The sequence below is a fragment of the Lineus longissimus genome, chromosome 4 (genome assembly GCF_910592395.1).
Source record: "Lineus longissimus chromosome 4, tnLinLong1.2, whole genome shotgun sequence".
Lineage (NCBI taxonomy): Eukaryota > Metazoa > Nemertea > Pilidiophora > Heteronemertea > Lineidae > Lineus > Lineus longissimus.
Genome location: NC_088311.1, coordinates 12,294,560 through 12,308,328, shown reverse-complemented (window position 1 = coordinate 12,308,328; position 13,769 = coordinate 12,294,560). Strand labels below are relative to the sequence as shown.

Genomic DNA, 13,769 nt, shown 5'->3' with positions numbered 1-13,769 from the left:
TTTCTTATCTAAATCTCCTTTTTTCCATACTTTAAAACAAAATCATATCATAAAATTTTTTAAAAGGGCTTTTTATTCATCATGGCTTCATATTTTTATATCCGTAAACTATCATCGATCATGTCAAAAATATTTCGTTCTGTAAAAAGATCTTTCATATCAATATTTTTTGTCGTTTAGTAAAGAAATTTTTTATATACAGAAAATTGTTTATCATACAAATATTTTTATCATATCAGAAATATTTTCGTTCCGTAAAACATTTTCATACCAGGAGCACGTGACCTTCCAGGAGCACGTGACAAAAATTGATGACGTCACGTTTGGTACAATTGTCGTGTTGCAAAAATGATTCCATGCTTCATATTGTAATCCTCCTGTATCATTCAATTCCTCCCGAAATCTAAGTCGTGTACCTGTAATATACATGGTATAAATGACACAAAGACGACATCCAGATGATGAAATACAATTCTTGTTGTATCTTCTCGCAGCGAGACATTTTCGATTTTTAATTTTAGATCACGACCGCTACGCTACGAAAGTACCAAAACGTGACGTCAGCAAATTTTGTGGTCACGTGCTCCTGACTGATCACGTGTTCCTGGAAGGTCACGTGCTCCTGATGTGAAAAATATATTTTACTGAACGAACAATTTCTGGTATGATAAAATATTTTTCCTAAACGAACAAATTTCTATTATGAAAAAATATTTTTACGAAATGAAAAATTCTTATATGAAAAATATTTTTGACATTATATTTTTAACGCTTTATGGGAAAATTTACGGATGAAAAGACGAGAAACCAAGATGAAAAAACTTTTATTCTATGGTAGGCTCTTCAATTTTTTTATGATATGATTTTTTTAAGTATGGAAAAAGGAGCATTTAGATAAAAAGATTAAAGGTCCTGACGTTAAATTTGTGTTCTTTACGTACAAATGAAGTCCTGCATTTTTTCCGCTTTGGCTTGCCATAAATACCTGCATCTATTTGAAGTTGTTATAAATGTTATAAGGGAATAAATTTTTCATTAGGGTTTTAGTTTTAAGGAATTTTTTTGTGGGAGGTGCATTTTGGATAAAAAGGGAATAAATGTACTTTGTATGGGCTGAAATTTAGGTTAAAACTTTTTGACAATTCAATGCTAACTATACTACTTACTGTAGAGTGGAATGTGACTGGCCAGCCGACATCTTGGTTGGATTGACATTGGTTCTTTCAACATTAGGTTCTGATCTCGTCGTGCCAAGCGCCTGTCACGTCGGATAGAACTTCAAGTCGAGGTATAATTTCAATTTGTGGGAGAAATTAAGGCTAAAATTGATATTACTTAGATGCACAACTAATGCCTCAGTCGTTTTTGAAGTGTTTATTATCAATGTTATATGGCTTATGCCCGGAGGATGAATTCACGGTTTACACAAAATGAAGTATTTTTTCCAAGGTCCCACTGTATAACATCCCAAGATTAATGCACGAAATATCGAGAGGCGGAGTATGATATTGAAAACCCCTGGTTATACATGGGTGCCACATTGACAACTTAATTGGTGCCCTCAAAATTGATATCAGTTGCTTGAAAATACATTCAGTTCTGGTCCAAAAGTAAAAATACTTCCCAAGTAAAATGACCTCGAGGCGAAAACTATCATTTTATTCAGAATTTCAGAAATCAGTGGTGAATGGACTAATTGTGAAAAGCTCAATTCCAAATTGAAAAGCAAATCAAAATCTTTCTGTTTACGTAAATGCTTTGGAGAAGTTCCCTTTATAAAATCTGACCAAAAAATTATGATATTTGTTTTACTTGCGGCGCACCAAGAGTTAAAAGGTTCCAAATATTCATCTGCTTTGCCTTGGGGGGGGGGGGGGGGGGGATTCATTGATGTGCATCCCCGTGCCTCACATGTACAGCCTAAACGCCATTAATGGCATCGGTAACAACAAGTCAGTTTTCCAGGTATTAATTTATACTATATATATACATGTATACTCTGAAAGATTAATTTCTGTACCTATAACAGGTTGATTGAAGTTACTTCGCAGATTTAAAATGTCGCGCCCAAAAGTTTGCCTACACTTGAAAACTCGGAAAAATCCTACATTTTTACCAAATATACTTCATTTAATAAATGTTGCACTAAACATCTATTCTTTCTATGGTTTCATTTAGAAATTGGCATTGCACGCAAAATATCAGGAAAATATCACAATATCAAACTAGAGCAATGTCGATGGCAAGGCCATCGCAAATCTCCCCGCTTTTTTTGGGCACGCGAACGTTGAGATGGATACTTTTAGGATGGGTGTGTTAAAACAGTGCGTGTGATGGTGAAGGTGTTGGACGGAGAGGATGTATAAGTGGTTAAGTTGAGATAAGTGTTCAGACACTTCATCTTTTGAGGTTGATGAAGTGATGGTGGTGAAAGGAAGCGATATTAATTATACATGTATTGTACAATGATATTAATAACAACAAGAAGATTATGTATCAGGACGTTTCTTTAATGGAGTCTAGGTGGAGTCTTAAGGCTTGGTTAATGCCCTTACGAAATACGTTGACAAATTTGCGTTCAGTTGTCCTATACAGATTACTTGCAATATGTTGGTCAATACGTACACAGTTTCGTTCATAGTTTCTATGAGGGTCCATGGTAAATCTATAATGATTATCACAAACCATGTTTTGCATAGATTCTATGATGGGAAATTATAAATTCTATAATGGCCCATGGCCCACGGTAAGCGGAGAATAGTAATGAATGAAATATGTCCTCATAGGTCTGCTGACCTAGGGGGTCACGTACACTAAATTTCAAATTCATAGCGTTAGCGGTTACGAAACGTGGCATAGTTACACTGGAACATCCAAATTTCGCTGTTTGACCTCCGATCTGTGACCTCAAAATTTAGTTCAAATGAAAAAAACCGTATGATATGATAGATTTCCTTGCTAAGAATACCTGACATAACAACTTAATTGAAAATGAATCACACTTTTCATGTTACCACACATTGCCCCCTGGTGGCAAGATACTCAACTGAATCGACATTTTAAGGGTGTTGTGCACATAAGTTGGGGAGCACTAAACATGTACATGTACCAAAGTTTCAAGTTGGTACGTTGAACGGACGAGGAGGAGATATCACTTCTGAACGGACTGACGGCGAACGGAAATGCTGAATATATCTCCCCACTTTTTCAGGATGCGGGGAGACAGTAAATATCACGAAAAACCAATATTTTCAAATCCTGCGGTCTTCAATCTTGAAATAGACTAGAATCAACTCTGGTCCATTCTCTAACTTGTGAAGAAAGTTCGAATAAAACCCCTGTTCACTTTGTTGATGTCGCAAAATATCAAACACGTGAGATTTTCAATTTTGGAACATCTGACTTATGAAATTGCTGTTTCTTTTGATGCCCTTGATATATATACGAAATTATTTGTGATCATTTTTATTGACATTTGATGCAATTTTAAGGTTTAAAATAACTTCCAAATTTCCTGAGCACTTTTTCATATTCAAGATTCGTGATAATACCATAATGGACAGATTTATTTCGCATTTTTTTAACAAAAGAAAGGACTAGAATATGATTCTTTTCTCTTAGAATACTAAAAACTGGAGGATTTTCTGAGTGCAAATTTTCGCATGAGCAATGACAAAATAGGTATGACATTCACCATAAACATGATAAATGAAATGATTTTAGTTAGAATTGAGAATTGCAGATTTTATTCAAAATTTACCAGTGTATGTAAACTTTCGGGCACGACTGTATTGCTTGCGCCGTCTGGTGACGATCAGGCTTGTTAAATTTGTGAAGGAAGACAGAAAGATATACAATGGATGACCATGCATCAGGCAGAGCAGCTGTCCATAAATTATCTCAGGTATTGGAAACAGCCACTTTTCAGCATTATGGGATCGAGTGGATTAGGGTAAATCATTTTGATCCTGGGTGGTTATATGAGTTATTAGACGACTACTTCCACGATGCGATTAACGTACTATCCAAATCCCATGCGTCATGCACCTGATCATAGAGACACACACGCATCTGTAATCAACACTGTTATTGCCCATAAAGCTATTGATAATAAAGCTGGGATGTTGTTTGAGAAGACATAAACTGTCCCCTAAAGGTATACAGCGCACTGATTTTATTGAAATGGAGGACTTTTGTCTTTATTTGGTGAACTTGGCATGACCAGGTTAATCCGTCTTGCTACACGGGTTTATGTAAATAACATCATGGTGATGTATTGTACCGTGTATATTTACCCGCTTAAGGACTATAAGCATATTTTTCCCAATGAAATCACCATCTCGGGTGAGGACTGCAACTGAAATCCCTTCATTGTGACTATCATTACAAGGACAAGCACGTCAGTTCTACCACTAGATCTTTCTACATGCATCTGCATTACATCGGTCGTGTTCGGAGGTGTCCGACTCTGAAAGCCGCAAAATTACTTGTAAATGCCACAGCAACATCCCGCATGGACTATTGCAATGCTCTACTCTGTGGATTACCGGATATTACAATCATACGCACAATTACCAGGACGAAGCGACGTGTATGGCATGATATATGTTGCAATATTCAATAAAAATATTTTTCATGCAATATTGATTTTTGTTCATTCATCGTTTCATTTTTGATGCAATGTTACACTTTTTTATGCAATGTTAAAATTTCCATTCAATGTGTGTTCATATTTGATGCAATGTTACATTTCTTTATGCAATGTTTACTCGATAATTGTTCATTCAATATTTCATATTTGATGCAATAATTCACTTTTTTCATGCAATAATGCTCAAATTTTCATTCGATAGTTGCCCTGATAATTGACCATTCAATGTTTCGTATTCGATTCAATGTTTCACTTTTTTATGCAATAACGATTTCTAAATTTCATAAAATGATCATGTAATATTTGGCAATTATTCATTCAATGTTGGCGGAAACTTTTTCATTCAATATTTTGCGAAAATATTTATGCGAAAACTGCATTGTGGGTAATATTAGAAACGCGGACGCTGATTGGCTAATCTCGTGACGGGGAATAAGACAGACGTACCAAAAGCTCCATTGTTGTGTACATGCTGTCAATGGCTGTATATGAATGAGACCAAACCATACAATTTTGATTGTCGTGACAGCCTCCCTCCAAGCTCGTATTAAACGACTTCGGAAAAAGTTGTGTACAATGTGCTAGTGGTATTGTAATCCTTATGAAAATAACTGAAAGAACACAGCTCTTAGATAAAAACACAACTTGTTCTCTTCACACCTGGACTCTGAATCCTTGAAAAGACGCAAGTCACAAATCACAACAAACCCACATGTTTGATTGTTGACAAATACCATATTTGGGTAATGACATCACCAATCTAATTATGATATTGTAAACTGGCTTCTGATTGGTTGCTAAGGTCGCTAGGCAAATACCACATTGCATTATCCAAGATGGTTGCTCTTAAGCAGACAACCAACATGACCAAGGTAAACATCATCAAAACCTAAGACTTAATTACTAGTTCAACTGATAAATAAACACATACAGCTAATATATATTACAGTATATCGCTCCTATTCCACTACACGAGATTAGCCAATCAGCGTTTTCGTTTCTAAGATTACCCACAAAATAGTTTTCGCATAAATACTCTCGTCTCGGCTTTTTATGGTGGGTTCATTATCTCCACGGCCTACCGCCTACACAGTGGTGATTTGTAATGGAAGACCGCCTCCAACATATGAATGGCTGAACGTCTGTCATTCACATTTGAATCGTGTGACTGCTAGCATGGGACGCGGTCCTTGTGAAATTGATTGAGCCACAGGGAAAGTTATGGTTCATTACATCCAATCTTTTAATGTTCAATGTATGACCGAAATTGATACAGTTTGTAATATTGAAAGTTTTACTTCACACTGCTATTACGATAAATAAAAGTAATGCTATAATGCAGGGTGTCGCAAAAGAAATGCGCGAATTTTACATTCTGAGTATGAACCATAAACTGCCTGGGTGTCTAAATTTTCCTTAAAATTGTAACGTTTGGTGCATTTTTCTCTAAACATAGGAAATGACTACAGTCTCAATTCAGAATTGAACTTTTCGCATCGAGGTAAACAAGAAATGAGATAGATAGATAGATCCAGGGGGGTGATTGGGGAACCTGTTTACACGTTTCAACACAGGCCATTTTTTTCTAAACACGTCAAACGTCGCTAAGGACAAAAGCCAACGTGAACCAACGTGAACCTTAATTCCCCCATAGATTGCTAAGATGTGCAGTACGTCACTCGGTAATGTACACAGTAAGCACATGCAGCGACGATGTTGTATAACGGCCGAAAACAACAATGGTTTTTCCTCTTGCCAATGTGACTGACGTCATGACATAAGTCGACGTCATGGATCTGCTTAGATATTCAGGCTTCTGTCTGGGTCAAAATTAGTTACTCACCATAAATCGGCTTCATGGCGCTTATTTACCCATCAAATTCTTATCTAAAAACTTCCACAAAATCAAATTCAGATTTGGGAAACCTGCATTCAGTAGTATTTTTCTGCATTTCATTGCAGCAAAACATGGTAGTTCTGTTGAAATACCACTGAATGCAGGTTCAAAAATCAGAGATTATTATGGGGAAGTTTATAGAGATTTGTTGGGTAAATAAGTGCCACGAAGGTGATTTATGGTGGCCAACTAATGTTGACACAGACAGTACAAAGGCACAGTCCGTGTTCTCTCGAATCCTGTAGAGCACTATAGGCCTGATCCACTTCATCATCTAGCATGGCCATGAACTCAATTCCATCTGCATGTTCTTCGTCAAGTTGTGGAAGTGGTCCAGCCTCGACCTGGCCTTGGCGTAAAGCTGCCTCGAATCCATTTTCGATAACCTGGTGACTCACGGCACCACAGGCACAGGCATTGCTCACAATGTTGACAACAAACAATTCAAAAAACCACCCCGGACCCAATTTTGGAAATACCATTGACACTGGAACTTCGGAACTGCTCATAGGTCAGCTCTCTTTCATAGGAGCGATTCAACAAACTGCCTGAGTGTTTAGCATAACCGCGAAATCGACCATAGCACACTTCGGAATTGCTCCGCCATCTGATTGGCCGTTTCATCACAAAAGCGGTGAGTAACCATGCTCTACGTAGTTTGTGAAGGGGAATCGCCTGCATATTGCAAACCCACCATAAAAAGCGGAGACTAGAGTATTTTCACAGATTATTGAAAGAAAAAGGTTGCGCCAACATTGAATTAATAATTGCCAAATATTGCATGAAAATTTAATCGTAATTGCATGAAGAAAATTGAAAACATTGCATCAAATATGAAACTTTGAATGCATATTATCGAATGAAAATTTGAACATTGCATGAAAAAAAGTGTAACATTGCATCAAAAATAAAACGATGAATGAACAATTATCAGGGCAATTATCAAATGAAAATTTGAATATTGAATGAAAAAGTGAAACATAGCATCAAATATAAACACACATTGAATGGAAATTTTAACATTGCATAAAAAAGTGTAACATTGCATCAAAAATGAAACGATGAATGAACAAAAATCAATATTGCATGAAAAATATTTTTATTGAATATTGCAAAATACTGTCTTCTCCCACTTGACCGAGCGCCAGGAAAATGGCTCGAAAATGACTAAGTCCAGAAACATGGCAGTCTGTAGTATTTTACGGGTGGGCTGCAAACATTCAATATGACAGCCAATTATAGTGATCGACAGATATAGGAAGACAACCTTGTAAATGTTGTCAATTCAATAACGCCTGGTCGCGGCCAGGGCCAGTAATCCCTGTAGTCAGGGTGATGATTATTGAAGTTATGTAAGTCTATTACAAGTCCATGTAAATGGTTGACCGATCCAGAGTCTTTTAAATGAATTTATTTTATCTAATCGATTATGGAATCGTTTTCTCGAGGGGAAAATCCAATAAAGGGAACTTTCGTGTCAAATGTCACAATTGTTTTCTGCCATTTTGCTTTGACCACGTTCTTCTGGTAAGATGCACGCAATCCGATGGAGTTTGTGGGTAGGCCTAGCAGGCACCATGATGATCTTAACGTATGGAATGGAGTATGGAGATGATGTTGACAGCCCTGACCCTGATACCACTACTGATGATGATGATGTAGATGATGCTAACCAAGCTGTACCGGGTTCACGTAGGCACCAGAAAAGCAGTCTCAATCGGAAGATTGACCTTATCGAGACATACCAATTGGAGCATGCTATAGGATTACGTCATGCTGAAACTGCGGCATCCTGTGCTAGACACCACCGCATAGCACCGCAGACATTTAGACGTTCGATAAGCACTCAGGATGACTTGTTTGCCCTCAGAGATAAATCAACTCAAGACCATAGAAGACGGAGGAGACAACGGCAACACGGAACTGATCCACATGGTAGTTTTTCTTCAAGCATTCTATTCCTCGCTAAATGAATTTCCTTCTTTGTTGGCCTATACTGACGGGAATAAGTCCGCTTCTGTGTCATGGACGGAAGAATAAGTCGCATGATACATCAAAGCGACTGACCCTGACCATGCCTTTAACAATCAGTATTATTGTTCCAGGGACCTTTATTCTTAGGACTAACATTTCGTTCATACCAGTGGTCATCACCAATCAATATTTCCAAAGATGTTAAACGTGTTAGCTTTTTTATTTCAGCACAGTGGCCCGAAATGGAAAACAATTTGAACACCTGGTTCCTTGAGCGCCGAAGACTTGGTTTCCCTGTTTCCGGTGAGGATATTAAAGGGCAAGCTGGAAGAGAATTTCGGCAATGGTGGGCAGAGCTTCCGAACGAAACGAAGGCCGAAAGACAAGAACAGAGACCCCTGCTGTACCTTTTCCATGCATCTGCACATTGGCTTAGCAACTTTATGGAAAGGTGAGCTTTATTCCGCTGTTGCATGGATCGGCCTAAACGTATGGATTGTATTCGGTGAATTTTAACAATATACAAATTCCATTTCAGGAAACAAATCAGCTATCGAAGGAAGACCAACGATTCAAGGTGGTTACCTGACAACGCCCAGGCTTTAGTTGCCGACTACCGGGGAGATTTTGCTGACCTCATCAGAGACGCTGATTTTGATGTCATCATGAACATGAATGAGACGTTAGTGTTGTTTGATATGGTGCCAAGATCAACAATGGAAGCGACTGGATCCCAGAATGTTGACATTAGATCATCGCAAGGCAACCCGAAACTTGGATGCACGGTGACTCTAGTAGTTACGACAGACGGACGAAAAGGACGAGCCGAGCTCAACTTCAGAGGCTTGACACCAGATGGTGACGTCATTCGGCAGCTTCAGGCGGATGCTCCAGACAATGTGCGAGTGAGTATTGGCATAGAATACAAGTCCGTGGTTGTAGTACAGGACATGTACCTGACGTCATCAGTGCTGTCATTGACGTTCAGACATTCTAGTTAATGGTAGTATTTTTTAGGAAAATCAGAACTTCTTTGACTAAGATTGTTGTAGGTTTGTCATGGATGCAACCAAAACATTGTGCGTGTCTGACTGTTCAGAAAAGTAATGTAAATGTTCATACTTGTTGTTTGCTTTTCCAGGTAACTGGTAGTCCACAGGGTTAAGCACGACACCAATCGCTAATCGAGTGGTTGCAGGCCCTGATTGTGCCATTTGTAGCAGGGGCCACGTTCCTGTTACTTTTAGACAGGTATCCGGCGCATCGAAATCAGCAATTTCGTGACGCAATCACCGCAGAGAATGGGACAGACACTTTTTATCCCAGGACGATGTACTTCGCTGTTGCAGCCCTTGGACTTAACCGTAAACAGGAGCTTCAAGTGTCACCATTTGGAAAGTGTGGAAAATCGGCCACACCGATGATCAAGGACATTGTGAGCGGATCACCAGGCGGGATGTGGTCAGGATGATCAGCCTCGGCTGGGAAAGGGTCACACAACAGACGATTATGAAGGGTTGGAGAGCCAGTGGCCTAGTTCCTGAGGACGATTGTTAGGGCACTAACATTGGAATGGCCAAGACGGGGTCAGTCGTTCTCCGCGAGAGGGCGTACTTTACAAATTAACGACGATTTCCCTTGCGTTTGGACACTGTCTTGTCGCTGCTTTTCGTGCTTTTGCCGCGGTTATACTAGCATGAGTAGTTTGTTCCGAAATACTGGCGTTGGGATTGCTGTTCGCCATCATGCAATCGGTAAAATTATTGCTTTACGGTCTGGATGATTTAGGGAAAAGTATTGTAGAAGACGAACAAGTTTTTTTCGTTGATTCTGTGAGAAAAAGACGCTTACTCGTAGGCCTACCGCCCGGTACCACAGAGTACAGACCATCATTCATGCAATCGATGCTTGGCGTGTGTGTCATTGACACTGTCGAGTGTGTGCAGACTTAAGACTGCAGTCTAGGCGTTCAGGCTACAGGCTTCATCATGTCTGTGTGTGTGTAAGCCTAGTGTCAGCTCAGTCTCATACTCTCTGTGGAGTGTGCGTCCATCATGATATTGTATTGCCAACACGTCATCATGGAGTGCATACTATATATCGGTACTATAGATCCATGCACTTCATTGGGACCAACGTTTACGAAAACGTCGCGTCTCGTCACGTTACAGTAATGTAAAATGCATGGTGACGTGACGACAGCCAACACTATGTCATGTAAACGTTGTTCCCAATCTAGTGCATGAATCTATAGGCCTAGGTCTATATTATATATCACCACTTAGGAAATAGACGTATTCGAAGAAGACGGAATCGGTGCCAAAACAAATCGAATGCGCACACTCGGAATACGTCAGAAGGCCTAGTAAGCCGACTTCGGACAGTGCCTAGAGAGACACGGCGATCCTTTGTTCAAGGGTCAGTGCAAACTTCTTCGAATTCGTCTTATCAACGTAATGACGTAACTGGTGAAATAACGAGGCGTAGGCCTAGTGGTGAAACAATATTGCGCAATGTTATTTTGGTAGAAGGTTGTGGCAGTGAAGGGACTGTGTGCATGCACTTGAGGGAGTGTGTTCATCCAGATAGGCCTGTTTGAAGAAGAGGAATCGGCTCCAAAACAATTTAAACAATGAGTGCGCACACCCAGAACATGTCACTCGTCAGAAGGCCTTAGCTGACTTTGGACAATGCCTAGGGACACCACGCTCTGGTCAGCACCAAAACAAACTTCTTCGAATTCGTCTATTTATAGGACCTTTGCAGTATTGCCAGATACGCCGGCACCACCTAGGGTCGCCAAAACAAACCATGTTTACAATAGATCTTCACAGAAAAGGATGCACATTGGCTCGAGACGACATTCGAAAGTCGGTCAGCGGGTAGCACGTGTGCACAGCATGATGCACTGTCAAGATTTTTTACAATTTGTAATACAATTTTTTAAAGGATATTTGATTGACGGGGTGCAATAGCATCGGCCAGCATCACCATGGCAATGACGGCATGAAAGAGGCTTGGCATCTCCAGCACATATCGTTTAAGATATGTTTCAAATCAGTTGCAAAAAATTTTTTCTACCACTTACATGTATTTCTTTTTGTTTTGTAAATATGATTGCATCGGGATACCAAATCTTGGTAACTCATGTTTTTTAAATGTGGCATTGCAGGCCCTCCGTGCCACCACTGGGGTTTTTAATGCCACTCGTGCCCACACTCAAGTGTTTTGAAGAATGTAAAATCCGTAAGTATTTACTAAAATTTTAATACAGCCTTTTATTTTACAATAAAATACTGTTACTACTGTTGTCCATTCATGATAAATTATTTGTCCGCATCGTTTTTGGGCTATGGATGATGGAGTGTAAACGCGTGGACTGGATGGTCAAACTTTTTCAATACAAATTTTTGATTTAATTGATCTGTCATCGCTTGGAATTGAAAGTCATAGCATCGGTCGTTTTTTTTAAAAAAACTGCTTGTCATTTTTTGGCATGTGATATTTGACCCTTTATGTCCTAACCGGCCGATATCCGGCCACTGATTTTTGTCTAGTTTCCTAGCCTAGCTGCCTGCCAGTACGTACCTAATCTCAAGCAACACCATCGCCATCATGAAACTTAGGCTGGTTTTCGGGCGGTTTAGGGATATGCAATATACTTGTTTTCATCTGTTTGATGAAATAATACTAGTGAAATTAATTAGCTGTCTTGTACATGGGGGGGGGGGGGGGGCATTTGGAGGTCGTTAGGGGTGAAAATTGCTGAAATACTTGGAAACACTAAAAAAATTCAAGGATTTAAAGAGTTAAAACAGAATAAAAATCTTTTTTTCATCTGACTCTGAGTTGGGCTTTGTGCTGGGTCAAACTTCTTTTCTGAAAATTCATACATGTATGATGAAGTTCAACTTCATACACAAGCTCAGCTCCTGCATCATTCAGTCCATAAAGCTTTTTACTTCTCGTGCTACAGGTATGTAAAGGCAAAAAAGGTTTGACTGTCATTGTCTGCACTTAGACAGCCGCAGAAACGTTTCTTATGTCTTTATGATGAATATGATTGTCGAAATGTTTTCAAAGGATTCAAATTGTTATTTTTTTGCAGAGTGTGTGATAAACATGTGTAAAGAAACCTTTCGTAAGAAGCCAGAAGAGCTTTACAACAATCTTGGACTGGGAGGTAAGAAACATGCAATTTTTAAATTGCCTTTTAACCATTCATGTCTTCTCCATCAGTTCATCTTCCGACTTCGTCATGGACAATTTGCACAGCAAACAGCAATTTGATACCTTTCATTTGACAAATGTTATGTTATTTCAGATGGAGGCCATCATAAACTTCTTGTAGGATGAGTTGCCGCAGACAGAGATGAAAACCATGATGAATGTCCGTGAGCCAGAGGTGGGTCTGAAATTTGACAAATGGTCAGCCTTATTGATGGTATCTCTCCATGAAAGTACAGCACATGACAGGCGAGAAACTTGAAGCGAATTGGGTTAAACTGACCGGCTGCAACCAAATACAGTGCCTAGAGATGATTTTGAATCACTTCATGCATTATCCTGTGGATAGTCATGAAACAATATAAGACCTACGTACAGAGATGGGTACATTTTCAGGCATATGGAATAATTTGTGCTCAGAGGAACGCAGTGGCACAACGTTTGAGCATCAACATTGTGATCGGGAGGTCCTGGCTTCGATACCCGGCATGTGCCACGTTGTAACTCTTACCTTCTGGATAGGCTGGGTAATGAAAGCTCTTTTAAAGCGCCATATAAAACTCCTTGTTATTATCGTTATTTGGGCTGATTTTGTTGGGAAACACGAAAATATGTCACTTGATTGTCCACTGCATTCTTATTATACACTTAATTTGTTATCAAAGTAAAGCATTATCATCACATCATAGATGAAATTTTATAATTTGATTTTCCAGGCTATGATTTGTTTAGTACAACAATGCGAGGGACTTAACAAAATTGAGGCGGAAATATTCTTGAGGCAGTGGAAATATTCTTGAGGCATGGAAGAAACGGAAACATTGGATTAAGGATTTATTTCATAGTGAATTACACAGTCACAAATGGATTACACACGTTCTGGATTAGACTAGTTTCTGCTGCAACTGACATTTTTGCAGGTGCCCACTCGTAGGCGATTCCTTGATGTCTTCCTTGGATTTTACATGATATTATGTCATTTTCGCCAACATCGGGTTTTGGCGCCAAGACGTTTGTTCC

At 39.2% G+C, this 13,769-nt stretch overlaps 1 long non-coding RNA gene across 1 annotated transcript; it reads left to right on the top strand.

Annotated features, from left to right (window-relative positions):
- Positions 1-10,624: 10,624 nt before the first annotated feature.
- Positions 10,625-13,554, top strand: LOC135486397 (uncharacterized). The gene is made up of 4 exons (XR_010446692.1): positions 10,625-11,768; positions 12,631-12,705; positions 12,847-12,927; positions 13,466-13,554. It is a non-coding gene; the product is annotated as an uncharacterized LOC135486397 (long non-coding RNA).
- The last annotated feature ends 215 nt before the right edge of the window (positions 13,555-13,769 follow it).